The 15,103-nt window shown below is 36.9% G+C and overlaps 1 long non-coding RNA gene across 3 annotated transcripts in view; it reads right to left on the bottom strand.

Moving 5' to 3' along the window:
* LOC309620775 overlaps window positions 1–8,108 on the bottom strand; it is a 164,085-nt gene extending 155,977 nt beyond the window's left edge. For 2 of the 3 annotated variants that reach the window (XR_014239616.1, XR_014239618.1), the window contains exons 1-2: window positions 1,827–8,108; window positions 1,366–1,404 (exon numbers count right to left, since the gene is read on the bottom strand). This is a non-coding gene — a long non-coding RNA (uncharacterized lncRNA). Of the gene's footprint in view, window positions 1–1,365 lie in introns of all 3 variants that reach the window. The other variant, XR_014239617.1, reaches the window with a different exon arrangement.
* Window positions 8,109–15,103: the final 6,995 nt, after the last annotated feature.

Below are 15,103 nucleotides of genomic sequence, written 5' to 3'. Positions count from 1 at the left end.
GAGTAGTGTGCACAAGGGCACAGCTGATAAGTTTTATCTGAAATATAAATCCGGGCAGCTTGATTCTAGAGCCTAAATTCGAAGACACACTCTGTTGAATAATTTAGAGATGTGATTTCTTTGAGGCTCCTATACACTCACGATGGCCCAAGATGAGATGAACTCAAACAGTATTTTGATAAAATTTCACTTTAGGACTCTAAATTCAACAACACTTAGTTTACAGTTGCAAATATATTTGTATGTTCCTATTGGGCACTACAATAGACACTAAAACTATGTACTATAACAGTAGGTTGAAAGGGATTAAAACCAGAAAATATGGAAATCCCCAAGAATCTCAGAACTCAGGAGAGAGTTTATATCAATCCTCAAAAGTAGCTAAACAGAAACTCTTTACAATCAAGGTTAGGTTCTAGATATCAGTCTTATTCACTGTTAATAAGGGATCATCAAGTTTTCTAATTGAGTGTTTACATATCCCACCAAGGATGATAATGACATATGTTTAAGCATCCATAAACAATCGTACATAAACAACCTAAACTAAGCTTATTACATACAAGGAAATTTACAAATGAGTAAGTGTACTTTCCATACTTGCCATGGCTAACCATATTTAATGATTCTTTTCTGTTAAATTTTGTGACTGAAAATGGATAAATCAGTGTCTCTCTGACGAAATATATCCATGTTTTAATAGTCCCTCTATATATTCACTTGCAAACTTTTCTCATTTGCAAAACACATCTTTAGTACAATGGTAAATCAATCATAAGAAACTCTCTGGTAAACAGATATACCCCCTACAAGAAAATGGAAAAAAGAAAAAAGAAAATTCCCACTGCTTAATAACTCTTACACACTAGTAAAAACACAAAATAACATAATTGTCCAGCAATAACTTGGACATTATACACCATATCTTACACACACACACACACACACACACACACAAGCACACAGCTTAAACAGTGCAGAAGAGAAGGGAAAGGACAATGTATACAACGACGAGGACATCCAAAAGCCCAGAGCCAAAAGCGATCAGGTGCTAAAACTTTTACAGTAACAGAATTAAATAGTCCCCATGCAAAGTGAACCAGTTAGTCATCCAGATGTTTCCAGCTGGATATTTAGTGTACGGAAATGAAAAGATCCCATTTGACTCACTTTTTTCCCACATTATAGGCAGCTGTTAATAGCAGCAATTCCAAAGCAATTTAGTAACTATACTTTGAACCATGAAATTATAAAGCTGTGTATATCCATCTCATCATATTTAGGTCGTTAGTGTTTCAACAAATTATTTTTTGATGTAATCCTCCTCAATAGATTTTGTTGTTGTTGTTACAATTGTTTTCTTACCTGATCTTCTCCTTGCATAGCTTGCTCTTCAACTTTGTTCTAAAGGGAAAAATAATAATAATTCATGAAGAAAATACAGCAAAGGAAAAGAAAATCAAAACTTTCAAAAAGAAGTTAAGCTGTTAAAAAAGCAAAGATAAGATGGATTATGTGGGTAATTACTGCACATTGGATTTTAATTCTATTTCTGTGGGAATTGTTTAAATGCATTAAATGATATTATCTTACTGCAGTTATTTAATCATCTACAAATTGATCTGACTCTATTTATAACCAAGCAACATTTCTACATCTTATAAAATATTTATGTTTGGAGAAACTTTGAAACTAAGATCTTTAAGATCAAAAATGTCATCTCTCAAGCTTCTGGCACCTCTCCCATTCAAGATTACTGATTTGTCTTCTGAAATAACATGTATATGTATTTAGTTCCCATCCCCATAGCCTGAGATAAAATTCACCTGAGTCTGGAGACTTGCACTCTTGTCAATTTCATTTCTCAGAAAAGAAAACCATGATAAAAACTATTTCTTTGATCCAAATTCTGACTATGAAAGAAGAAATATTTAGAAGTTACAGAAGCCTTGGGAGAGAGTGACCATGTTATCTTATAGTTAGTAAGTAGTGATGAAGGAAGGGAATGGTAGGCATAGTCAGACACATGTCTTGCTATTAATAGAATGACATTTCCAGCAGCTGTCCAAATAATTCAAGTACCCCATCACAACTGTAACTTACCTCAGAGTCAATATAAAAGTCAACCAGCTACGAATTCTGGAATTTAACTATGAGTGAACTTGAGGAACTTCCTGCTCTATAGGCTATGTAAGTGATAAATTACCTAGTGAGAGAGTTAACATAATTTCCCTAACTTTCAGCTTACCATGCAATCTGCTGCTATGGAGCCAGACATCTAGTCAAACAGTTGGCCAGGAACTAATTTTTAAATTACACGTCTTTAGTCCTTATATTTAACTTTAACTTCTATTGATAGGGTTAGAAAAATGAGATTGTAGAAGAAAGACCAAAAAGAGAAGGTTATTTGAATTGCATAGCTTTATAATTATTTAAGGTTCCCCCCCCCCCTTGGAATGCTGAAGAATAGAAAGACAGGAAGATGAACTTCAATTTTGAACATATACTGATGGTAAGGCAAAGCAAGAACTGTAGAAGTTAACAGATATGAAAATTAGTTGCATAGTCTCCCTTCACAGAACAGAGAGCCATCCATTTATCTCTGGGTGAAAAGGCTTAAGTATTTGAGTACTGAGTTTAGATCAACTTCAATATAATTATAACATAGTGAATGAAAAGAAAATAGAAAAAGTGATAATGTTTTAGAACATACAATTACTTATCCATAACAGTGGTATCACAGAAAGCAGAGTAAAACTATGTCTAGTTTACATTCATAAGCAGTCCCAATTATTTTCACATCTAGGTATTTTCTTTACCAGTACACTTAAGGATCTTTCATTAATAATGTAAGTTCCTCAAATGTTGCTATTCATTAACACACATTGCTCTGGGTTACTTGGTAAATAAATTAACTGATGGTTTTTTTCTTTCCTATTTAATCTGTTTAAAGCTATTGAAATCTAACTTCATTGTACTTGAAAAGAAGAAGGAATAAAGGGCATTTTAATGAAAAATTTGTGCATGCCAGAAAGGTTTATGTTTTGAGATGGGAAACAAAGGTTTTTAGATTTTGTTTTTAGATAAGCTTCAAAGAAGGTCATTGCAGGTAAAATTAACATGAATGAGTTAAGTCTTGAAGCCAAGAAGTCAGTTACTGATCTTTCCTTCTAACTGCTGAGCAGGAAACCATCTGCTTTGTCATTATTTAAATCACATTCCATTCTTCTAACATAGTTAATAACTTACAACTATTTGCCATAGCAACGTGGGACTAAGAGGCAACGGGATATGTTTAAAAGGAAGCTGTACAGTAGCCTTGATATTTCACAGGGTTGAAAGAGGTAACAATAGCCTGAGTATATGAAAACACTGCTTGGTAGTCTGATTTCACTGGAATTTTTAAAGTGTACTTTAAGAATTAGTTCTACCATGGAAGTAAAGGCAGGCATTTTTTATATCCCTTTACTCAATATTTCAGGAAGAGTCATATATGAATAACTTTCAGAATGTGTAGTGTTCTATTCCAAACTTCAAAGTACATGAGATTATACATAAAAGTGAGCAATGGTGGCAAAAAGAAAAGAGAGTGCTTTTCTTTATCTTTTTTCAGAATTTCCCAGATACAAGAAAATAACCCATAAAATAAACTATTAACCCACACTTGATAGCATTTTCTGTACTGAAAAGCTGGAGACAGGAAGTCAAAACTTAGGTTTCTTATTATAGAGTGATGCATTCTGTCTCAGATTTAAGCATGAACTAGGCTTGAGGACAGATTCAAAAAACAACACAGAAATAAATTAATTTTTCATGTAATAAAGTGGATTACAGGGACTTTCCTGGTGGTCCAGTGGTTAAAACTCCACACTCCCAATGCAAGGGGCACGGGTTAAATCTCTGGTCAGGGAACTAAGATCCCGCATGCCACACGATGTGGCCAAAAAGAAAAAAAAAATGGATTACAATATGGACTTTGTGAAATATGACTGTCACCATTCCTTCTATTTTTTATTTTTGCAAAAATTATATTCTACTGATTATTTACCAATTGCTATTTTTACTAGAGTAGAAGATTAATTGTAAATCCTCGAAAAGTTCTCCAGTCTCTCTAAATGGCACTGATAGTTAAATATGGTGATCTGTTATCTTAAGGGGACATATTGGAGAGTTGTAGTTCAATTAATTCCTATTATTTCATTCCAGAAAAAGAAACATCCCTACTCCTCTGAGAGACATAGTCCTTGCTGTCCCAGAGCTGAATTTCTACTTATATAACCTTATCGTACTTGTCAGTAAGTATCTTCGCATAACTTAAACTTTAATTATATGAAACCCAATTTTCATTTATTTTATTAACTGGTATAAAACCTCAGTGGTTACCTTTTGATGTATATCCAAATTAATTTACTGTGTCCACACTGCTAAATGAGTATGAACATATCTGTAAACATACATAACATCAAAAATCTCCTGTTTCCTTCGATACTGTTCTTGCCTAGTACTGTTCTTTGTAATTAAAGAGAAGAGAAAACCCAATAGCAAAAATGGTAAATCCACTAAAGAAAGTTTTGCAACTTCATGCTTTGATGACAAATCCATTAAATATTTTCTGACTGCATGGGGCTATACAGTAAAAAATAAAAAATGTGATTATACATCAGCATCTGACAGTAAATGCTTCTTTGTCTTTCTAGGAAGGAAGGACCTTCCACCAGGGACATAAAAGTCCTACTGAGGTTTTTAGTAATACATGGTACTATTTTCTTAACCGAGAAAAGATGAATATGGGTAAGTATGAAAATTCAATAATTCTTTTGTTTAGCTGATTTAAAATATGCAAACCTAATAATAACAATAGCCCATGAAGCAAATGATATATTTTAAAAGGCCCAAACAGAAGTAACACAAACAAGTTTGTTATATTTGGTTGACCTATATCTCCCTGTCAAACATATTTTATTGGAGTATAATTGCTTTACAATGTTGCATTAGTTTCTGCTTTACAACGAAGTGAATCAGCTATATGTATACATATATGCCCTCCCTCTTGGACTTCCCTCCCATTCCCCCCTCCCATCCTGCCCATCTAGGTCATCACAGAGCACCGAGCTGAGCTCCCTGTCCTATACCTCAGGTTCCCACTAGCTATCTATTTTACACATGGTATACTTCATTTTTAATGTAGTAAACTATTTTGCCTCAAACTTTACTGCCCAGAAATTTGTGATAAAAATTTCTTTTACCTCTCTGTTAACATTTGACTCTGATGACAATGCCCTCCTCAGATATATCTTCCTTAACTTCTAGTGATTTCCTGGTTCTTCTGAGAGCCTCTAGATCCCTCTCATTCATTCCCTCCTTCACCCCTCTTAGTCCTTTCTTTGCTTCCTGCTTCGATAAGGTGGTAAGAATATTGAGCCAGAAGACCTGAATTCTAGATCCATATTCATGGTTTATTCATCGAGCAATCATGGAGCAAGACAATTAAACTCTATGATCCTTAGTTTTTTCAACTATAAAATGGGTATGATAGCATCTATCCCTGATGTTCCTTTTTTTTTTCACCACATCATTTAAAAAAATTTTTTAATTTTGTGTGTGATATAGAATGTCTAGCATTCTTTCTTATCTCTCAAAGTTGTTAAAATCAGACTAGAATATGGGATAGTAGTTTATAAATGATTCCTTGCTACATAAAGTCAAATAGTATTATCAAGATTATTATCTCAAAATCTCCAAATTGAGCTTTCTGATCTTCTTCAGCAACAATTCCCAGGGTTTCTGCTATCAGCTGATATGGTGTTAGCTTTCAAAATTATATCTCTAAACCTGATTTCTCACTTTCCAAACATATATAAACCATATTTGAGTCCTACAAAATTGTAATAAAAAGTGTGCTGAAAAATCTGGTTATTTATTATCATTTCTTTTTATCTATAATTATTTTTTTAAATATTTACTTTATAGTGGAGTATAGTTGATTAACAATGTGTTAGTTTCTGGTGTACAGTAGAGTGATTCAGTTATACATATACATGTATCTATTCTTTTTCAAATTCTTTTCCAATTTAGATTACTACAGAGTATTGGGCAGAATTCCCTGTGCTATACAGTAGGTAGGTGTTGGTTATCTATTTTAAATATAGCAGTGAGTACATATCAATCTCAAACACCCAATCTATCCCTCCCATCACCCTTCCCCACCGGTAGCCATAAGTTCATTCTCTAAGTATGTGAGTCTGTTTCTGTTTTGTACATAAGTTCATTTGTATTTTTTTTTTCAGATTCTGCATATAAGCGATATCACATGATATTTGTCTTTCTCTGTTTGACTTACTTCACTCAGTATGACAATCTCTAGGTCCATTCATGTTGCTGCAAATGGCATTATTTCATTCTTTTCTATGGCTGAAAAATATTCCCTTGTATATATGTAGTACATCTTCTTTTTTTTTTTTGAGATGTCACTTTATGTTTATTAGATAGGCAAAAATTAGAAAGATTAGTTATAAACAATGTTGTCAAGGATGTAGAAGAAATAATCCTCTCATATTTTGTAAGGCAAAATATCATTTTATTTTATTTATTTATTTTTTTATTTTCCTGTTTTTAAATAATAATTGATATTTAATAGTGAATATTGTGTCATTAAGAATCCCCCTAAATTCACAAAGACAAGTGTAGTTTGCAGTTTGCTTATTTCTCTACTAAGTTCATTGAGCATAGTGCCTCTGAGCTTTGTGGTCTCCTGCTTTCTGCCCTAATTTTTTTTTTAAACATTTTTATTGGAGTATAATTGTCCCACAATGGTGTGCTAGTTTCCGCTTTATAACAAAGTGAATCAGTTATACATACATATATGTTCCCATATCTCCTCCCTCCTGCATCTCCACCCTCCCACCCTCCCCATTCCACCCCTCTAGGTGGTCACAAAGCACCGAGCTGATCTCCCCGTGCCATGCGGCCGCCTCCCAACAGCCATCCATTTTACGTTTGGTAGTGTATATATGTCCATGCCACTCTCTCACCTTGTCACAGTCCACCCCTCCCCCTCCCCATATCCTCAAGTCCATTCTCTAGTAGGTCTGTGTCTTTATTCCCGTCTTGCCACTAGGTTCTTCATAACCTTTTTTTTTTCCCTTAGATTCCATATATATGTGTTGGCATACTGTATTTATTTTTCTCTTTCTGACTTACTTCACTCTGTATGACAGACTCTAACTCCATCCACCTAAGTAAAAATAACTGAATTTCGTTTCTTTTTATGGCTCAGTAATATTCCATTGTATATATGTGCCACATTTTCTTTATCCATTCATCCGATGATGGACACTTAGGTTGTTTCCATGTCCTGGCTACTGTAAACAGAGCTGCAATGAACATTTTGGTACATGACTCTTTTTGAATTATGGTTTTCTCAGGGTATATGCCCAGTAGTGGGATTGCTGGGTCATATGGTAGTTCTATTTTTAGGTTTTAAGGAACCTCCATACAGTTCTCCATAGTGGCTGTATCAATTTACATTCCCACCAACAGTGCAAGAGTGTTCTCTTTTCTCCACACCCTCTCCAGCACTTATTGTTTCTAGATTTTTTGATGATGGCCATTCTGACCGGTGTGAGATGATATCTCAGTGTAGTGTTGATTTGCATTTCTCTAATGATTAATGATGTTGAGCATTCTTTCATGTGTTTGTTGGCAATCTGTTTATCTTCTTTGGAGAAATGTCTGTTTAGGTCTTCAGCCCATTTTTGGATTGGGTTGTTTCTTTTTTTGTTATTGAGCTGCATGAGCTGCTTGTAAATCTTGGAGATTAATCCTTTGTCAGTTGCTTCATTTGCAAATATTTTATCCCATTCTGAGGATTGTCTTTTGGTCTTGTTTATGGTTTCCTTTGCTGTGCAAAAGCTTTTAAGTTTCAGTAGGTCCCATTTGTCTATTTTTGTTTTTATTTCCATTTCTCTAGGAGCTGGGTCAAAAAGGATCTTGCTGTGATTTATGTCATAGAGTATTCTGCCTATGTTTTCCTCTGAGTGTTTGATAGTGTCTGACCTTACATTTAGGTGTTTAATCCATTTTGAGTTTATTTTTGTGTATGGTGTAATGAAGTGTTCTAATTTCATACTTTTACACGTACCTGTCCAGTTTTCCCAGCACCACTTATTGAAGAGGCTGTCTTTTCTCCACTGTATATGCTTGCCTCCTTTATCAAAGATAAGGTGATCTATCTATCCTGTTCCATTGATCTATAGATCACCTTATCTTTGATAAAGGAGGCAAGCATATACAGTGGAGAAAAGACAGCCTCTTCAATAAGTGGTGCTGGGAAAATTGGACAGGTACATGTAAAAGTATGAAATTAGAACACTCCCTGACACCATGCACAAAAATAAACTCCAAATGGATTAAAGACCTAAGTGTAAGGCCAGACACTATCAAACTCTTAGAGGAAAACATACGCAGAACACTCTATGACATACATCACAGCAAGATTCTTTTTGACCCAGCTCCCAGAGAAATGGAAATAAGAACACAAATAAACAAATGGGACCTAATGAAACTTAAAAGCTTTTGCACAGCAAAGGAAACCATAAACAAGACCAAAAGACAACCATCAGAATGGGAGAAAATATTTGCAAATGAAGCAACTGACAAAGGATTAATCTCCAAGATTTACAAGCAGCTCATGCAGCTCAATAACAAAAAAACGAACAACCCAATCCAAAAATGGGCAGAAGACCTAAATAGACATTTCTCCAAAGAAGATATACAGATGGCCTACAGACACATGAAAGAATGCTCAACATCATTAATCATTAGAGAAATGCAAATCAAAACTACAATGAGATATCATCTCACACCGGTCAGAATGGCCATCATCAAAAAATCTAGAAACAATAAATGCTGGAGAGGGTGTGGAGGAAAGGGAACACTCTTGCACTGTTGGTGGGAATGTAAATTGATACAGCCACTATGGAGAACAGTATGGAGGTTCCTTAAAAAACTACAAATAGAACTACCATACGACCCAGCAATCCCACTACTGGGCATATACCCTGAGAAAACCATAGGTCAAAAAGTGTCATGTATCACAATGTTCATTGCAGCTCTATTTACAATAGCCAGGACCTGGAAGCAACCTAAATGTCCATCGACAGACGAATGGATAAAGAAGATTTGGCACATATATACAATGGAATATTACTCAGCCATAAAAAGAAATGAAATGGAGGTATTTGTAATGAGGTGGATGGAGTTAGAGTCTGTCATACAGAGTGAAGTAAGTCAGAAAGAGAAAAACAAATACAGTATGCTAACACATATATACGGAATCTAAGGAAAAAAAAAAAAAAGGTTATGAAGAACCTAGTGGCAAGACGGGAATAAAGAAACAGACCTACTAGAGAATTGACTTGAGGATATGGGGAGGGGGTGGGGTGAGATGTGACAGTGTAAGAGAGTGTCATGGACATATATACACTACCAAATGTAAAATAGATAGCTAGTGGGAAGCAGCCGCATAGCACAGGGAGAACAGCTCGGTGCTTTGTGACCACCTAGAGGGGTGGGATGGGGAGGGTGGGAAGGAGGGAGATGCAAGAGGGAAGAGAAATGGGAACATATTGTATATGTATAACTGATTCACTTTGTTATAAAGCAGAAGCTAACACACTATTGTAAGGCAATTATACTTCAATAAAGATGTTAAAAAAAAAAAAGATAAGGTGATCATATGTGCATTGGTTTATCTCTGGGCTTTCTATCCTGTTCCATTGATCTATATTTCTGTTTTTGTGCCAATACCATACTCTCTTGATTACTGTAGCTTCATAGTATAGTCTGAAGTCAGGGAGCCTGATTCCTCCAGCTCCATTTTTCGTTCTCAAGATTGCTTTGGCTATTCGGGGTCTTGTGTGTTTCCATAGAAATTGTGAAATTTTTTGTTCTAGTTCTGTGAAAAATGCCACTGGTAGTTTGATAGGGATTGCATTGAATCTGTAGATTGCTTTGGGTAGTAGAGTCATTTTCACAATGTTGATTCTTCCAATCCAAGAACATGGTATATCTCTTCATCTGTTTGTATCATCTTTAATTTCTTTCATCAGGGTCTTATAATTTTCTGGATACAGGTCTTTTGTCTCCTTAGGTAGGTTTATTCCTAGATATTTTATTCTTTTCGTTGCAATGGTAAACGGGAGTGTTTTCTTAAATTCACTTTCAGATTTTTCATCATTAGTGTACAGGAATGCAAGAGAGTTCTGTGCATTAATTTTGTAACCTGCTACTTTACCAAATTCATTGATTAGCTCTAGTACTTTTCTGGTAGCATCTTTAGGATTCTCTATGTATAGTATCATGTCATCTGCAAACAGTGACAGCTTTACTTCTTCTTTTCCGATTTGGATTCCTTTTATTTCTTTTTCTTCTCTCATTGCTGTGACTAAAACTTCCAAAACTATGTTGAATAATAGTGGTGAGAGTGAGCAAATTTGTCTTGTTCCTGATATTAATGGAAAGTGTTTCAGTTTTTCACCATTGAGGATGATGTTGGCTGTGGGTTTGTCATATATGGCCTTTATTATGTGGAGGAAAGTTCCCTCTATGCCTACTTTCTGCAGGGCTTTTATCATAAATGGGTATGAATTTTGTCGAAAGCTTTCTCTGCATCTATTGAGATGATCATATGTTTTTCCTCCTTCAGTTTATTAATATGGTGTATCAGGTTGATTGATTTGCATGTATTGAAGAATCCTTGCATTCCTGGGATAAACCCCACTTGATCATGGTGTATGATCCTTTTAATGTGCTGTTGGATTCTGTTTGCTAGTAGTTTGTTGAGGATTTTTGCATCTATGTTCATCAGTGATATTGGCCTGTAGTTTTCTTTCTTTGTGACATCTTTGTCTGGTTTTGGTATCAGGGTGATGGTGGCCTCGTAGAATGAGTTGGGGAGTGTTCCTCCCTCTGCAATATTTTGGAAGAGTTTGAGAAGGATAGGTGTTATCTCTTCTCTAAAAGTTTGATAGAGTTCCCCTGTGAAGCCATCTGGTCCTGGGCTTTTGTTTGTTGGAAGATTTTTAATCACAGTTTCAAATTCAGTGCTTGTGATTGGTCTGTTCATATTTTCTATTGCTTCCTGGTTCAATTTTGGCAGGTTATGCATTTCTAAGAATTTGTCCATTTCTTCCAGGTTGTCCATTTTATTGGCATAGAGTTGCTTGTAGTAATCTCTCACGATCCTTTGTATTTCTGCAGTGTTAGTTGTTACTTCTCCTTTTCATTTCTAATTCTATTGATTTGAGTCTTCTCCCTTTTTTCTTGATGAGTCTGGCTAATGGTTTATCAATTTTGTTTATCTTCTCAAAGAACCAGCTTTTAGTTTTATTGATCTTTGCTATAGTTTCCTGCATTTCTTTTTCATTTACTTCTGACCTGATCTTTATGATTTCTTTCCTTCTGCTAACTTTGGGTTTTTTTTGTTCTTCTTTCTCTAATTGCTTTAGGCGCAAGGTTAGGTTGTTTATTTGAGTTGTTTCATGTTTCTTAAGGTAGGATTGTATTGCTATATACTTCCCTCTTAGAACTGCTTTTGCTGCATCCCATAGGTTTTGGGTCGTCGTGTCTCCATTGTCATTTGTTTCTAGGTATTTTTTGATTTCCCCTTTGATTTCTTCAGTGATCACTTCGTTAAGTAGTGTATTGTGTAGCCTCCATGTGTTTGTATTTTTTACAGATCTTTTCCTGTAATTGATATCTAGTCTCACAGCATTTTTGTCGGAAAAGATACTTGATACGATTTCAATTTTCTTAAATTTACCAAGGCTTGATTTGTGACCCAAGATATGACCTATCCTGGAGAATGTTCCATGAGCATTTGAGAAAAATGTGTATTCTGTTGTTTTTGGGTGGAATGTCCTATAAATATCAATTAAGTCCATCTTGTTTAATGTATCATTTAAAGCTTGTGTTTCCTTATTTATTTTCATTTTGGATGATCTGTCCATTGGTGAAAGTGGGCTGTTAAAGTCCCCTACTATGATTGTGTTGCTGTTGATTTCCCCTTTTATGGCTGTTAGTATTTGCCTTATGTATTGAGGTGCTCCTGTGTTGGGTGCATAAATATTTACAATTGTTATACCTTCCTCTTGGATCGATCCCTTGATCATTATATAGTGTCCTTCTTTGTCTCTTGTAATAGTCTTTATTTTAAAGTCTATTTTGTCTGATATGAGAATTGCTACTCCAGCTTTCTTTTGATTTCCATTTGCATGGAATATCTTTTTCCATCCCCTCACTTTCAGTCTGTATGTGTCCCTAGGACTGAAGTGGGTCTTTTGTAGAAAGCATATATACGGTTGTATTTTTTTTTGTATCCATTCAAGCAGTCTGTGTCTTTTGGTGGGAACATTTAATCCATTTACATTTAAGGTAATTATCAATATGTATCTTCCTATTCCCATTTTCTTAAATCTTTTGGGTTTGTTATTGTAGGTGTTTTCCTTCTCTTGTGTTTCTTGCCTAGAGAAGTTCCTTTAGCATTTGTTGTAAAGCTGGTTTGGTGGTGGTGAATTCTCTTAGCTTTTGCTTGCCTGTAAAGCTTTTAATTTCTCCATCAAATCTGAATGAGATCCTTGCTGGGTAGAGTAATCTTGGTTGCAGGTTTTTCTCCTTCATCACTTTAAATATGTCCTGCCACTCCCTTCTGGCTTGCAGAGTTTCTGCTGAAAGATCAGCTGTTAACATTATGGGGATTCCCTTGTGTGTTACTTGTTGTTTTTCCCTTGCTGCTTTTAGTATGTTTTCTTTATATTTAATTTTTGATAGTTTGATTAATATGTATCTTGGTGTGTTTCTCCTTGGATTTATCCTGTATGGGACTCTCTGTGCTTCCTGGACTTGATTAACTATTTTCTTTCCCATATTAGGGAAGTTTTCAACTATAATCTCTACAAATATTTTCTCAGTCCCTTTCTTTTTCTCTTCTTCTTCTGGGACCCCTATAATTCAAATGTTGGTGCGTTTAATGTTGTCCCAGAGGTCTCTGAGACTGTTCTCAATTCTTTTCATTCTTTTTTCTTTATTCTGCTCTGCAGTTGTTTTTTTCCACTATTTTATCTTCCAGGTCACTTATCCGTTCTTCTGCCTCAGTTATTCTCCTATTGATCCCTTCTAGAGTATTTTTAATTTCATTTATTGTGTTGTTCATCGTTGCTTGTTTCCTCTTCAGTTCTTCTAGTTCCTTGTTAAATATTTCTTGCATTTTGTCTATTCTATTTCCAAGATTTTGGTTCATCTTTACTATCATTATTCTCAATTCTTTTTCAGGTAGACTGCCTATTTCCTCTTCATTTTTTAGGCCTGGTGTGTTTTTACCTTGCTCCTTCATCTGCTGTGTGTTTTTCTGTCTTCTCATTTAGCTTATCTTAGGGGTCTCCTTTTCGCAGGCTGCAGGTTCATAGTTCCTGTTGTTTTTGGTGTCTGTCCCCAGTGGCTAAGGTTGGTTCAGTGGGCTGTGTAGGCTTCCTGGTGGAGGGGACTAGTGCCTGTGTTCTACTGGATGAGGCTGGATCTTGCCTTTCTGGTGGGCAAGTCCACGTCTGGTGGGGTGTTTTGTGGTGTCTGTGGCCTTATTATGATTTTAGGCAACCTCTCTGCTAATGGATGTGTCTGTGTTCCTGTCTTGCTAGTTGTTTGGCATAAGGTGTCCAGCACTGTAGCTTGCTGGTTGTTGAGTGAAGCTGGGTATTGGTGTTGAGATGGAGATCTCTGGGAGATTTTGGTATTACGTGGAGCAGGGAGGTCTCTTGTGGACCAGTGACCTGAAGTTGGCTCTCCCACTTCAGAGGCAGAGCCCTGATGCCTGGAGCACCAAGAGCCTTTCATCCACACGGCTAAGAATAAAAGGGAGAAAAAATAGAAAGAAAGAAAGAAAGAAAGAGGATAAAATAAAATAAAGATAAAATAAAATAAAGTTATTAAACTAAAAAATAAAAATATAATTTTTAAGACAAAATTTTTTTTAATTAAAAAAAAAAATACGGATGGACAGAACCCTAGGACAAATGGTGAAAGCAAAGCTATACAGACAAAATCTCACACAGAAGCATACACATACACACTCACAGAAAGAGGAAAAGCGGAAAAAATAATATATCTTGCTCCCAAAGTCCACCTCCTCAATTTGAGATGATTCGTTGTCTATTCCGGTATTCCACAGATTCAGGGTACATCAAGTTGATTGTGGAGCTTTAATCCCCTGCTTCTGAGGGTGCTGGGAGAAATTTCCCTTTCTCTTCTTTGTTCGCACAGCTCCCGGGGTTCAGCTTTGGATGTGACCCCGCCTCCTCATGTAGGTCGCCTGAGGGCATCTGTTCTTCTCTCAGACAGGACAGGGTTAAAGGAGCAGCTGCTTCAGAGGCTCTGGCTCACTCAGGCCGGGGGGAGGTAGGGGTACGGAGTGCGGGGCGAGCCTGCCGTGGCAGAGGCCAGCATGATGTTGCACCAGTCTGAGGTGCACCGTGCGTTCTCCCGGGGAAGTTGTCCCTCGATCACAGGACCCTGGCAGTGGCAGGCTGCACAGGCTCCCGGGAGGGGCAGTGTGGATGACCTGTGCTCGCACACAGGCTTCTTGGTGGCGGCAGCAGCAGCGTTAGTGTCTCATGCCCGTCTCTGGGGTCCGCGCTGATAGCCGCGGCTCACGCCCATCTCTGGAGCTCCTTTAAGCAGCGCTCTTAATCCCCTCTCCTCGCGCACCAGGAAACAAAAAGGGAAGAAAATGTCTCTTGCCTCTTCGGCAGCTCCTGACTTTTTCCCGGACTCCCTCCCGGCTAGCTGTGGTGCACTAACCCCTTCAGTCTGTGTTCACGACACCAACCCCAGTCCTCTACCTGAGATCCGACCAAAGCCCGAGCCTCAACTCCCAGCCCCCCTCCACCCCAGCGGGTGAGCAGACAAGCCTCTCGGGCTGGTGAGTGCAGGTTGGCACCAATCCTCTGTGCGGGAATCTCCCCACTTTGCCCTCCACACCCCTGTTGCTGCACTCTTCTCCACGGCTCTGATGCTTCCGCCCTCTGCCACAAGCAGTCTCCGCCCGTGAAAG

This window comes from Balaenoptera borealis (assembly GCF_965194805.1).
Source record: "Balaenoptera borealis genome assembly, chromosome: X".
Lineage (NCBI taxonomy): Eukaryota > Metazoa > Chordata > Mammalia > Artiodactyla > Balaenopteridae > Balaenoptera > Balaenoptera borealis.
This window is presented reverse-complemented; position numbering and strand designations above follow the sequence as displayed.